Source organism: Rhinopithecus bieti, unplaced genomic scaffold (genome assembly GCF_001698545.2).
Source record: "Rhinopithecus bieti isolate Rb0 unplaced genomic scaffold, ASM169854v2 scaffold_9981, whole genome shotgun sequence".
Taxonomy (NCBI): Eukaryota; Metazoa; Chordata; class Mammalia; order Primates; family Cercopithecidae; genus Rhinopithecus; species Rhinopithecus bieti.
In genome coordinates, this window is record NW_016806838.1 from 2,385,317 (window position 1) to 2,399,332 (window position 14,016).

General features: G+C 46.8%; 1 long non-coding RNA gene across 1 annotated transcript; it reads left to right on the forward strand.

Moving 5' to 3' along the window:
* Nucleotides 1-6,831: 6,831 nt before the first annotated feature.
* On the forward strand, nucleotides 6,832-13,349 carry LOC108533528 (uncharacterized). Its single transcript, XR_001886748.1, has 2 exons — nucleotides 6,832-7,286; nucleotides 13,067-13,349. It is a non-coding gene; the product is annotated as an uncharacterized LOC108533528 (long non-coding RNA).
* The last annotated feature ends 667 nt before the right edge of the window (nucleotides 13,350-14,016 follow it).

Genomic DNA, 14,016 nt, shown 5'->3' on the forward strand with positions numbered 1-14,016 from the left:
CACCAGGGACAGGGGAAGAGGAGAGGAGGGTGGTGTTTGAACCGCCTTCAAAGTGATAGATGTTTGCGCTAGAGGGGAGTTGATTTGGGGAGAAATGCGGGCCTCGGGTAGTAAATCATGCAATCGAATGTCGGTGCTAAGAATATGGAAGGCCATTTCCTTTCTCCTAGGGGAAGGCTGCTTAATTAAGAGATCTCCGGGTACTTGACTTTGCTCATAAATTTTAGAGAGCTGTAAAACTCAGTGTGTGTCTGTCTGTGTGTCTGTATGTGCACATGAGACGAGGGGAGCAGAGAAGAGTGAGTACATCCAGAGCTCTGTTCAGAGTGGCATTCACGTGACCACTCGCCTCAGCCCTTTTGTGACTCAGTTTCCCCATGTTGGGAATGGCAGAAGGAAGCTATCGCTCACATCCCTGCCTGCAGATACATATCAGGACACCGAGTTGGAAAGCACATGCGCCCTGATTGCTGAATGAATAGAAGGGCGCTGGGGCCCCCACAGGGGGAGAAGGGGAAGGATGACTTTGATCAGGTTGCCAGTGTTGGGGTGGGGGTGGGGGGACACAGAGCCCAGACCCAGGCTCCAAATGACAGTTGCAGATGTCAGGAGTAACAGCTTCCATCCTTCCCAGCCCGCGTGCCCCAGGGATGCCCCAGTTTCTCTGGTGAGCCTTCCTCAGAAACCCGTGACTGGGATCTAAAGTTTCCTGCTCTCCTCTAAGGAATATTTAATTTCCATAGTACAGGCTGTTTCCCTTCCAGAAGAACTCGTTTCCCCTCCTGGCTTATCTGATCGTGGGCATCTCTGAGAGCAACTTGTCACCTATCATTTTCCACAGAAGTGAACATTAGCAGTTGGGGAGCTGTGAGGGGGGCTCCTGAGGAGCCCATGATGCTGAGACAAGGGGCTAGGGGGAGAAAGGCAAACTCAGTGCAGGAGGCCAAGGAAAGGAAAAGCAGTCTATCCTAGAACAGCACCAGCCAAGTCAAGGTTTTGCTAGTGGAAAGAAGGTACTCTTGTGTGGCACTTTCCATCCATAATGCACCTTAACTCTCCATAAGGCTTGGTTTCTGCAAGGTCACAGTGAATGGGTAGGCTGTGATTATGACTTCATGTGGCAGAAAGGACAGCTCAGCCGAGAAAGGGAACATGGCCTGTCGGTAGGTCACACTGCCAGAGATCGGTGAGTCCCATTCTCAAACCCACGCCTTCCAGGTTCTCACCATGCTGGGTCAGCCAGTAGAGGCACAGCACACAGAGCGCTGCAGACGAGAGGGGCTAGGGAGACGCCTTGCATCTTGTCAGGATGCTCACTAATGGCATGAGACGTTATGTGACAGATGTGTGGAAGGTGCTCTGACTCCTGTGGTTCCAATGAATGCCCTTGACTTAGGCACTATCCATGGTGATGGTGTCCAGTGTCTGGGATAGTTTGGGGGCATTCTCGGCCTGCTTTGTTCTTGTAAGCTCTAGATTTCATTTGATAGTGAGCACTGGTGAGGATCAAATTAGACAATGTCGGTGAACATACAGGCATGAAATGAGCTCTCACGACACATTGGTTCCATTCTTCCAGAAAATTGGAATATGCATTTGAGCACGTTCAACTGCCAGGCCGGACACGTTGGCTCACACCTGTAATCCCAGCACTTTGGGAGGCTGAGGTGGGTGGATCACCTGAGGTCAGGAGTTCAAGACCAGCATTGCCAACATGGTGAAACTCTGTCTCTACTAAAAATACAAAACATAGCCAGCCGTGGTGGCACATGCCTGTAATCCCAGCTACTTGGGAGGCTGAGGCAGGAGAATCACTCGAACCCAGGACGGGGAGGTTGCAGTGAGCCAAGATCACACTACTGCACTCCAGCCTGGACAACAGAGAGAGAGACTGTCTCAAAAAAAAAAAAAAAAAAGCAACTGGCACACTGCAGCTCTACCTCAAGTTGAACCTGTTGAGAACCTGTTGAATGCTAGAGCCAGGTTTGTTTATGGGACTCTTTCCCTCCAAGATCACAACGTCAAGGATATGGAGAGTGGAGATAAGGAAGCAGGGGAGAAGTCTGGCACTGCAGGAAGTGCACTGAATGCTGCAGGAAGTGCACTGAGTGCTGCAGGAAGTGCACTGAGGGCTCCAAGGTATTCCAGCCCCTAAGCACGCTCCCCCTGGGTCCATGGTTCCATCAGATCATTGTGGAGATGTTAAATGTTTTCTTATCTATTTTTTTCATAATAAATATGCACTGCTTATATAATGCCTGAAATAATAAAATGTTAAGAGAAGATTTACATTATATGCGCTAGCATATAAGACCCCTATTTCTTTTCCTTGCCACAGTTACTAAGGTTCATTATAAGGTAAATTAACTTTATGAAAACTCCTTTTAAGAGACAAGCCCTTCTGAAGGATTGCTGTTACATGGTTCAGTGAACAAACATATACTGACCATCTCACATGTGTCAGGCACTGTGCGAAGTGCTGGTGACACAGGCATAAGGAAGTCACTCTCCCTGACAGCACCGCACAGCTGCGCATGTTCCTTGCACCTTCTGCCTCTAAAATGTGTGGGAGACCCAAGACCCACACCAAATTCCTGCCTGGTCAACAAAATGTGGTGGAAAGAGCCCCGGACCAAGGAGTCAGAGAAGGGATGTTGTAGACCTCACTGTGTGTGACTTTGGGAAAACCTCTACCCTTCTCTGGGTCTCAGTTTCCCCCTCTGCACAACAAGGATTTGGCCTATAGAATTCCCAAGTTTCCCTCTAGCTGCGTGGTCTTGTGATCCTTACTCCCTCTTGCCCAGATCTGGTCCCGGAAACGCCTCACCTCCATGGAGTGCTGACCAGGTCTAGGGTTCCCCTGAGCATCCCTCACTCAGCTTGTCTGTGCCAATGACTTGGGTAGTGTGTCTAGCTTTCCTGGCATGGGCTGGGTCTGGGTCTAGAACAAACAGCCTTTCCAGAAGGCAAGGGGTGGGCTTGTAGTTGCCCCCTGCCCCCAGGCCCTCCTTTCTCTCTCCACCCCACCATGCAGAATGAAGGAAGAGCCCAGGTGAAAAGCAATATAAAGAAGACCTGAAGCACTCCCAACTTTAAAGGAAATATGAATCAAAAAGGCAGAGGAGGAGAGGAGTCCAAAGGCAACACACAGGTCTTTGCCAAGTATGGAAAAATAGGCCACGAAGTTTCAACCAGACATCATGCCCAGTCTTCTGTATCTGGATGAGAGATGCCTGCTCTGAGCTAATATTCTATCCCCAATATTTAGCACAGTGTCCCTTTTAATTTACAGCCAAATTCAATGTATCTAGAGATCAGTGTGTGTGAAAAGGTCTCTTCCCTGGAACTCGTGGTTCAGGTCCGTTTACTACCATCAGGGTGACATAGAGCACATCCCGCCTCTCCGATTCACCTTTTGCACATGGAGGGAGGCCTCCACATCCGCCCTGCATGGACCTCCCAAGTTCTTCCAGCCCTGACTGCTGGGGCATGCAGGACAGGACCCTGCAGGTGAGGTTGGCTTTGGTGGCACAGCTTCCCCAGGGAGTGGGGCAGCCGTCCCAGCTGGCCTCCAACATGCTGACCAGCCACCACGGGGCACAGCGGGGGTGTGGTTCATGGCTCTGCTGGCTTCTACGCTGCATATTTTAGAGGCCGCCCTGAAAACTTTTGCAGCAGCCAGCATCCCAACTCCCTCTCTTCCTCTGATCTCAGTGAAAACAAGTTGGCCACATCAAAATGCTTGTGAAGGAGATTTAAGGCGCTGTGTGGGCCCGGCTACTTCCCGGAGGCCTGGCTGCCGAGTTGACTTCCTATGGCTCAATTTGCCTTGGACAGCCCAGCTTACGCCTTCTGTCCCCACAGTTATTAGCACTGCCTGCTTTCACACTCAAGTGTGACTGAATTTGGAAGATAAATGTATGGTGACCTGCCCATGGGGCAGAGTGGCCTTCCCAGGAACAGGAGGTTGTACCAAGTTCAGGGACACAGACCCACCATAAGCCAAAATATGAGTAAAAGTTGGGGCCTTTGGGATACACCCACCTGATTTACGGCCACCCAATCAGAGGCAGTGTTTCACCTCCTTCCCCGTGATAGGTATCTCTCAATTTACTCATCCCCACCTCCTAGACCAGTGGGTATCAGTGTGGTCCCAGCAGCAGCATCACCTGGAAACCTGTTAGAAATGCACATTCTCAGACCCCACTGCAGCCCTACTAGACTGGGAACTCAGGGGTGGGGCCCAGCAACGTGGATTCTCACAAACCCTCCAGGGTGTGCTGACGCTGCTCGATACTGAGAACCACTGCCCTAGACTGTCCCCAGTGCTAGAGCTGACCCAGAAACTCTCCAGGCCTGTGCCTCCTCCACCTCCTATTAGAGATGGAGAGGCTGAGGGCCATCGGAGGGCACACCGTACCCTGAATTCACATAGAAGTGATGCCTGTCCCCAACCTGTACTGCATCCAGCAATCTACTTTCCGGCCCTCAGAAATAAGTATCAGACTGGTCAGTTAATCTTAGCAAGGTACTTTCTCCTCTGGGCTTCAGTTTCTTCATCCGTACAACTGAGGGATTTGCTTAGATGGCCTTTCAGGTCTGGCATTCTCAAATGCTAAGCCAAATGATATGTCCATAAATCATCCTCCAGACAACATCCACCTTTCTGTGGGAGCCTTGGTGACAGCAAAGAGAAGCCTCAGGCCATGACCAGAAAAGGGTCTTCTGGTAACCCCTCAAATCCATCTTAGAATCAGACTATTAAAATTAAAAGAGATGGCCAGGTACGTTGGCTCACACCTATAGACCCAGCTACTCAGGAGGCTGAGGTGAAAGGAGCACTTGAGCCCAGGAGTCCAAGGCTGCAGTGAGCCATGATTGTGTCACTACACTCCAGACAGGGTGATAGAGGAAGACCCTGTCTAGAAAAAAAAAAAAAGGCTTTAAGGCGGTTTGTCAGCCTCAGGACCACTGACCTCTTGTGCTCTATGTTGTTGGCTCTCCTGTGCATTGTAGGATGTTTATCAGTGTCCCTGGCCTCTACCCATCGGATACCAGTAGCACTCCCACATGCTTCCCTTGAATTCCCCCTCTTCTCCCCAGGACAGGAATCTCCTGCACTGCTAGCACCGTTTACAGGTATTAGCAGGATCACTCATTGCCTCAGGAGTTCCACCAGGGTGGCCTTCACTCTGGCCCATTCTGCAAGAACTTTTACCCAATCCAGTTCGCAATCAAGGGTGGGGTTAGCCTGCCTTTGCCACTTCCTAATTATGTGATCTTATACAAGTTTACTCAACCTCTCTGAGCCTCACGTTTCTCATCTATAAAGCAGGAACCATGACACCCACCTCACTGGGATAATTGTGTGGCATAGATGGGATGCATGTGAGGCGCCTGTCCAGTTGGCACTCAACAGTGTCAGTATTCAGAGAAAATGGGAATCGTGCTGCCGTTTATTATTTTTTTCTTTTCTCCTGTCTCCAAATTACAATTCCATCTTCAACCCACTAGGGTAGGTTTCCCTCAGGAGAGGTTCGGATTGTCTTGTTCAGATTTTCTTTCCCAGTGAGCACAGCTGCCTGTTACCATTGGTGCAGGTAACGCTGGAAGGACATTTCTGAGCAGCTTCGGGGCTGGAAGAGAATTGAGTTTTGTGGATACAACCGGCTCAGCCTAAGGAAACAGGGGAACCCAGACCACAGACTCAGGGCCTCAGGGTCAACCAGGACGTGAAGAAAGGCCCTGCCCCTAAGTGGAATGGAGGACCAGGACCTGGACAGACAGGAGATGTCCTTTTCGGCAGAAGCCTCCTCTACTCGGCTCCAGGTGGTTGTGTGGACATAGGGTCAGGGTGGCTCCCTGTCATTCACGAGAAGCTGAAAACCTGGATTTTTAGAAAGTGAAATTCTCAGATTTTGTAAAACAGTGTGTCAATTTGAAGTTTCTGGTAGAGAGAGAGACCCTAAAATAACTCAGTAATTCAGTATTTACTCAAAACAATTCTATGAAATAGGTACTATGATTATTCCAGTTGAGGAAACGGAGGCACAGAGAGGTTAAATAGCATCCCAAAGACAAACAAGTAGAAGTGGATTGGGGGAGAGCCTGGCACAGGAGGGGTTAAAGGGGAAACTATAGGCCCTTGTAATAAATAAGAGGAGACAGAGCCAATTTTTCTATCATAACAGTAAATTGGCCCCAAATTAAGCCAATGCCCAGTTCTTATTGCTTCTGCAGAGAATTAATAAACCATGGCATCTTCTGAAAGTGGGGAAGCCAGCAGCTCAGAGAGATGTCACAAAGCTTTTTACGGGGCTGGAGATATTCTGCCTTAGCAAGTAAAACGGTTTGATGGTTATGCCACAAACATGCAGAGAGGGAGAAACAGCACGGGCTGCCCTGCCTGTGCCCACTCCTGGCTCGGCTCAGAAGAGTGCCCACTATGAGGAGAAGTACCTGCAGTAGCTGGCTCTTGGGGCGTTAATGGCTATGGCCTCCCAGAGAATACTATGGAATATTTTAGGTTTACATTTTGCAGATGGTGTGCCAAGTCATTCCCTCATTCGGCCTATTAGATGGTTAGTTTCCTTTTTCTAGTTAAAGGATTAACTAGAATTATCAGTCATCATGAGCTTCCCCCCAAGGACAGGTCAAAGGAAATTAATGGAAACTGCAGCAATAGAGACATGGGTTAGTTCCACAGAAGGAATTCCTGACTGGGAGAATTACCCCTGGCACAGCTTCCAAGGGGGTGGAATTAGAACCCATCATGGAAGCTAGGCAGAGCTGGAAACCCCTGCAGGCTCTGGCTCAGAATGGAGGTTACAGGCAAAACAGCAGAGTTGGGCTGGGGGGAGGCGGGTTAAATACTTCACCATAAAATGTTCCAGAAACTTGAATCTGAATGGGGGCCTTTGAAATATTTCAGCCTGACCTTTTCACGTGCGAATGTGAAAACTGTGATCCAGACCTGGCCAGTGACTTGCTAAGGGCCATGCAGCTAAGTAACAGCAAAGGTAGAACGCAGGGCTGCAGTCCCTGCCCTGATTCCCCAACTTGAATCTTGTAATGCTCACTATAGAGGAGACGACAGCCTTCTCAGGTTCTCGGTCCATGACACTATAAAATGGAATGTCGGGCTTGGCACATCACAACACAACTGTCTATTTACAAGTTTATTCCCAGTCTCCAATGGAGGTGAACGCCCCAAGGATAGGGACCATGACTTCCTCATCTTTGTCACTGGGTGCCTTCCACAAGGCCTGACACATAGCAGGTCTTCAGTAAGTATAGAGGGATTGGGTGAAGACAACTTTGAAGGTCCTGAGACATAGCTCCTCTGTGTATACTATCCCCGTGATGTGCTTGACAAGATGTCCCTGTACCACAAGATGGTATCATTATTGTAATCAGAGTAGATGAGAAACCTGGGTTCTGGGAGCTGCATCAGATATGGCAAATACTATTTGCTAAGTCTAGGTGATGGGTATATGGGCATTCACTAGGCTATTCACTATATTAAAAAGTATTTATTATACTTTTCTGTTAAATATTTTCATAACAAATAGTCAAAACAACGTAATAGCAACCTAAAGTTTATTCCTAAAAATGCTCATGCTCATGAAGCTTGGCTCTAGAACATAGCCACATCATTAGATGTCATTATTTATAGTTGTATCATTCAGCAGATGTCTATTGTTGCTAACAGAATGTTCCATATTCTTCCGTGGCACAGCACTGAAGACGATTCAGCCAGTGCCCTTAAGAAAGTTGAAGAGAAATGAGACTCAAGCCAACATTGCCACAAAACAAGGCAGATGTGGCTGCAGGGAAGATGTGGGGAGAGCTGGGGTGGCTGAGGCTCAGCCGCACTCTGCGGGTTCTTCCACTGACTCCACCCCCTGACCAGCTCAGCCAACATTAACCCACTGCACACACACGGTCACACCACAGGCACATTTAGAGGCACCAAAGGCTTGCTAATGACCAGGGTCCCCCCACCTGAGGAGAGCTTGGGGCCCCTTGCCTCCAGCCCTCTTCATTTCCTGCTATGGAATATTTGCACATGTGACCTATAAGTTTCAAGTGAAACAAAAAGGAAAATGAGCCACAGAAGGGCAGCCTGGGACGTGTGTGTGTGAAAGGAGACGTGAAGATCATTGATTGCCGTAAGGACTCGTTCTGGGAGAAGGAAGACAGCACATTTATGGACTGCTGATGTGGTTACAAATGCCACTGCCAGCAGCAGCATGGCATCACAAGTCCAGGGTCATGGCTGATGCACATATTTGTAAGCTCTAGGGTGCAGCATGAGAGCACAGAAAAGCACCAGATTTGGCATCAGACAGCACTGGATTCAAATCTGGGCTCTACTACTTACTGGCAGTGTTCAGCAACTTGCTTAGCCTCACTTCTCCCATTTGTAAAATGGGGGCTAACAATGAGTATTTCACAAGGCTCATCTACGAACTTAATAAGATTCTACTGAATATAGAGTATGCAGCGCAGCCTGGCATGGAGTAGGTGCTCAGTAAACACTTCCTTACCCACCTATTCTTGCCCCTTTGCAAGGACAACTGCTTGAGGTTATAAATACATGGAAGAGTGTGGGTGCCTGCACAGCTTTTGTTTTGGCTCAAAATAGACACCCAAACCATCTTCTGTAGGTTTTCACATTGAGTCCTGTGCGCTAACAACCATCTCTCTATGAAGGCACAGTCTTGGGCAAATGCTCAAATAGGTCAATGGGTGGTGATACCTCCTGAGTTAGAGTTCCTACAAAGACTAACCTGGAGCAAGGATTCAAGTATGCATCATTTATTTGGGAGGCAACCCCAGTAAACACTAGCAAGGAAGTGAGCAAGTGAGACATCAAAGGAAATGAAGCCAATGAAGGAAGTGTCAATATACAGGTTACCACTGGGGGCAGCTGAGTAACAACTAGGGGCTCAACCTTACAGGGGAATTCTGGAAGAAAATGTAGACCATACCTCAGAATTACCTACCTTATGGGCAAAGGAGCTGGGGTATTTATCCTCCAACTCCCATCTATCAATGGCTCAGGGCTGCTCCTGGACGTGAACTGGGAATTTTCAATTCACTATGCAGGCATGCTAAGAAAGAGCCTTCAGGACCTCAGTTGTCAGTGCTTTCAGTACAAAGTGGTAAAATGCTCTTAGCACATATTGAAGTAAGGACCAAGGAATATTAACGGGCACAAATAGCACCTGCTATATTCCCTTACATGGAATTCCTTCTTAACAGTCATTTTAGCTTGTGTTTTGGTGGCTTTAGGTCTCTATTTACATGCATTTCCAGACTGAGTTTTCTCATAATCTTCTAAAATCTTTCAGCTCCAAATGAGTATGTAGTATTATCTACCAAGATGTGCATGATATGCATTGAGACTGTAAAATCCTTTAGAGGAGCATCTTTTTTATATTTCTCTTTTGCTGTGACTTTGGGTTAGTGGCATGCCCTCTGTAGCCTTTTCTTCTTCACCTGTAATATCAGGAGGTTTGCTATGATGGCCTCAAGGCTCCCCAGTCTGTGATTTTTATGCTGTCAGCTACCACCCAAGATCCCTGGTGCTGAGTGGAGTGCATGTCAGGTATTAATAAAGGTTCATGGAATAAACAGACACCCATACTGCTCTAAGCCAGAGGTTTTATACTCCTTCAACTGGTGGAGTAATAGACCCAGGCCTCCTCCAGGAGAGATGGCAGGAACTAGACGACTGGCAGGCAAGATGGTGGCCATCAGAAGCTGAACAGAGGAGCACTGAATTCTGGGAAAGGAAGCTGAGGGCAGAAATAGAAAAGTCAAATCTGTGTGGAGAGAACCCCTAGAGGCCACAAACCCACCCCACTGCCTTTCAACAAGACCGTACTTAAGCCCTTCAGATGAAAACTCCATGAGCTACTTTTAAAGACCTACAGAGAACTAGGTAACTCCTGACCCTCCCACTGTAAACCACCAAGCAAGCTGTCCCGAAAAGTCAGAGAGAATGGAACTTGTTCTGTAGTTTCAAGCCAAAATAACCCAGTCTCAGCTAAATGGACAGTCCAAGTGACATGGGGCGTGGGTTTCACCTAGAATCCTCCAGGAACTGTCTGCCCTCCTTGTTTAGGGCCAGGAGTTGCCCAGAGCCCCAGTCACTTAGTCTCTTTCTTTGGCTCCAGGCTCACTGGAGATGGTGAACAGCTGTTTGCTATTCTGAGAGGAGGAGCCTTTCATATACTTGAAGACATTTTAAATCATCTCTCTTAATGATGGCTGGGAAGACTTCTTGTTACAGCTACCACATGGATAAAAAGCATGGGCCATCCAGTACTAATGTTAAATTCATCTGAGCCCTGGATGTGCAGGCATAGGGTAGAAATTGAACGAGTAGAATGGTCTTGTTTTTAACGCTTTGGCTTCAGGCAAGGAGACTGTTAAAAAGCATACATTTCTTTAAAAAACTAAATTACTAGCAGCAGTCTAGTTGTGGGTGATAAAAAAGATAGATGACTTTTATTTCTGTGTATTTGGCCATGAATAATTTTTATAACCAGGAAAAAAAACCCAGACTAGAGTGCAGTAGCTTGATCATAGCTCAGTGCAGCCTCGAACCCCTGGGCTGAAGCAATCCTCCCACCTCAATCTCCTGACTATCCGGGATTATAGGCACACACCATCACATCCAGGTAATTAAAACAAATTTTTTTACAGAGATAGGGTCTCACTATGTTACTTTAGGCTACTCTCCAAACTCCTGACCTCAAGTGATCCTCCTGCCTTGGCCTCCCAAAATACTGGGATTACAGGCGTGCTCCACTACGCCCAGCCTGGGCTGCTTTTTGAGACAGTGGTGAGATACAGTAATAAGAGGGAGACTGAAGGAGAAAAGTCAAGGAGGAGATTACCCTGGCGTTGCTTGACAGAGCTGTATCCAGTCTTTTTGGCAGCACGGACTGGTTTCATGGAAGACAATTTTTCCACTGCTGGGGAAGATGAGGGGTGGTTTGGGGATGAAGCTGTTCTACCTCAGATCACTAGGCATTAGATTCTCATAAGGAGTGGGCAACCTAGATCCCTCGCACACACAGTTCACAATAAGGTTCAAGGTCCTGTGAGACTCCAATGCCACCGCTGATCTCACAGTAGGTGGAGCTCAGGCAGTAACGCACGACCTGCTGTGAGGCCTGGTTCCTAACAGGCCATGGTGGGGGTGGGGTGATGGGGTTGGGGACCCCCAGCCTAACACATAACAGGCATGCCACCATGACGTGGAGAACGCTATTACTTGCCCAGTTTGTCTTAAAGAGCTTCCCTTCCCTTTATCTCAAGGAAACAGTAGTTGGCAGATAGACACAGCATCTCCTACAAAAACTTCAGAGGGAGCAGTGTGTGTTAGAGCTTTGTTGAATCTTACACAAGTTAAAAGTATCTTTGGCTTTTGGAGTATGACTGAGGTTGGAAAGGGATGCCCTCCCTTGCCTGGGATGGAAGTAATTCCCAAACATGAATGCACTCACCAAAAAAGCATAAATGTTGGGGAAGAGTTGATGATAAAATGTTAAGGGGAAAAAAAAAAACAAGCCATAAAATACTATATATACTGTGAACACATGTATGAAAATTCTGTATTTATAGAGATAAGGGCTCAAAAGATCAAAATAGTTGCTGTGTTGAGTTAATGAATTATAGGCAAGTTTTTTCAAAAAGTTCTTAATGTAACTGTGGTCCATTCAGGGTTTTTTAATCCAACATTTTATTATGAAAATTACCAAACCTACAGCAAAATTGAAAGAATTTTACACTGAGCACCCATTTACCTGACACATAGACTCTGCCTTTAATGCTGTCTAGTTTTTAAACTATTTTAACATGTTTTAAGCTTTTGTTTTCCATAATATTTGGCACTTACATTAAGTATAAACTATACAGGCTTAATTACACAATGAACGCTTCAAGAATCAGAACATCATCTATAATACCAGCAATTTGTGAGGCCAGGGCAGGAGAATTACTTTAGCCCAGGAGCTTGAGACCAGCCTGGGCAATACGTGAGACCCTGTCTCTAAAAATAAATAAGAATCAGAACATACCTTCGCTCCTGCAGCTCCCCGTGTGCCTTTCCTATTCCCAACCCATCTGCCTTCCTCCAGGATAGTCACAACCTGAGCTGTGGGTTTATTATTCTCTTTCTCACCTTTCTGGTAACTTTTATGTATGTATCTGTGTTGACCAGGGCAGACTAGGTCATGCTGTGGAAAGAAAACACTCTAAAATCTCGACTGCTTAACAGAACAGCAAAAATTTTTTTCTTGCTCAAGAAAAAACCTACCTACTGCAGGTCCAGCTGACTCTCACATCCTTCATGCAGCAACTCCACAATCCAGGCTGCTTTGACCTTATGGTGCCATCACCTAAATATGAGGCATTCCGCAAGATCACTTCAGCCGCAAAGAGCTGCTTCAGCCCAGGAGTGACACGTGTCCCTTACAGTCATAGCCCATTGGCCAGGAGAGCTACCTGGCCTCACTTGGCTGCCAGGGGAGAGAAATGTGATCCTTCCATGTGCCCAGGAGAAGAGCACAGAAATGCAGATACGGGTAAGCCCTGGAAAGCTCCTCCATATTAGCCCTGAGCAACATATTATTTACTATTTGCTTGGGTTGGTTTTGAGCTTTACCAAGAAAATAATCATCATCATGCTCTATGCAGCCCTCTGCAAGCTGCTTTTTCTCATCCATGGTAGATGTCTCTAACATTTACCCATGTTATTGTAGGTAGCTGTATTCTCATTCATGTTCACTCTTGTATAGAACTCCATTGCATGAATGATATGCCTCCATGTTTTGTCCACTCTCCTACTGAGGGATATTGGAGGTTCCTGTCTTTTGCTGTTTTAAACAATATGCTGCCAGATATAGGTCTCTCGGTGCAGATGTGCAGGAGATTCTCTAGAGCACAGGTTGCTCAGGTTTTTAAAACTAAAATTTTTAATGAGAGGGGAAAGATAAAGCAACAGCAAAAGGTGGGAGGTGTTAACACTTTTCCATTTTGCAAATGGCAGGGTGCAGGGGATTCAGACTCTGTGCTCTCCTTCAGCAAGGCATAGGTTGAACTCAGAACAAATAAGTCAGAGATTAAATAAATGTCTTTGCATAAAGCTGCGAGTTTACAAAGAAGAATCAAATGAGGAACCCAAGCAACTGTTGCTTTCACATAACTTGGAGGTTTCTAAGGCAGTGTTTCTCAATGTCAAGATGTCACCATTTCAGAAGAGAACCTGAATTCTCAGATTTCAATGCAAGATTTTCACTTGCCTCCATTTTGCAAATAAATAAATGCCATACTGTGATCTTGTTCTCTTTTTTACTGGAGGGAGACATGTCTTGGAATCAAAGAAATAATGACAAGGTATTTGCACTCTCCCTAAGACCGGTAACACCAGTGTACAGCCCTGGAAGGAAAGATATAAAGCAGGAGAAATAAGGCTACTGGGAACAGATTTCAACATCAGCAAACCAAGGAATAACATTAATCATGTAATTTATCCTACTAGGTTCCTGGTGGGATCCTTCTTGTTAGCTTTGACCACAAGTAAGAAATTGTGGCCTTGATGAAATCTGTTTTATTTTCAATTTATCAACGGTAATAGAGGGAATCTGGTAACCCATCTCTTGACAGGTTAAGAAAGAAATGGAGAGATAGTCCTGAACAGCTTTGGAGTAGTTGGCTCATAGGCAAATCGGATAAAGCACTGGGAGAAGTCTGGGGGCCAGTCAGCCTTGGTTTTGCAGGCAGAAAACAGTGGGATGGATCTTAGTGCTGTCCTTAGAGGGCCAGGACAACAACTGGCCTCTGACCAAGAGCAAAGGAAGCACATCCAGGTGGCTGAGCTCCTCGCCTTGAGAATGTCAAGATGACCAGCTGCTCAGGAGTTAGTGGAAGTCACAACTTGTAATTCAATGGTGAAAGAACAAGGCTTGGTGTAATTGAGGGGGCGGAGCAAGATGGCCG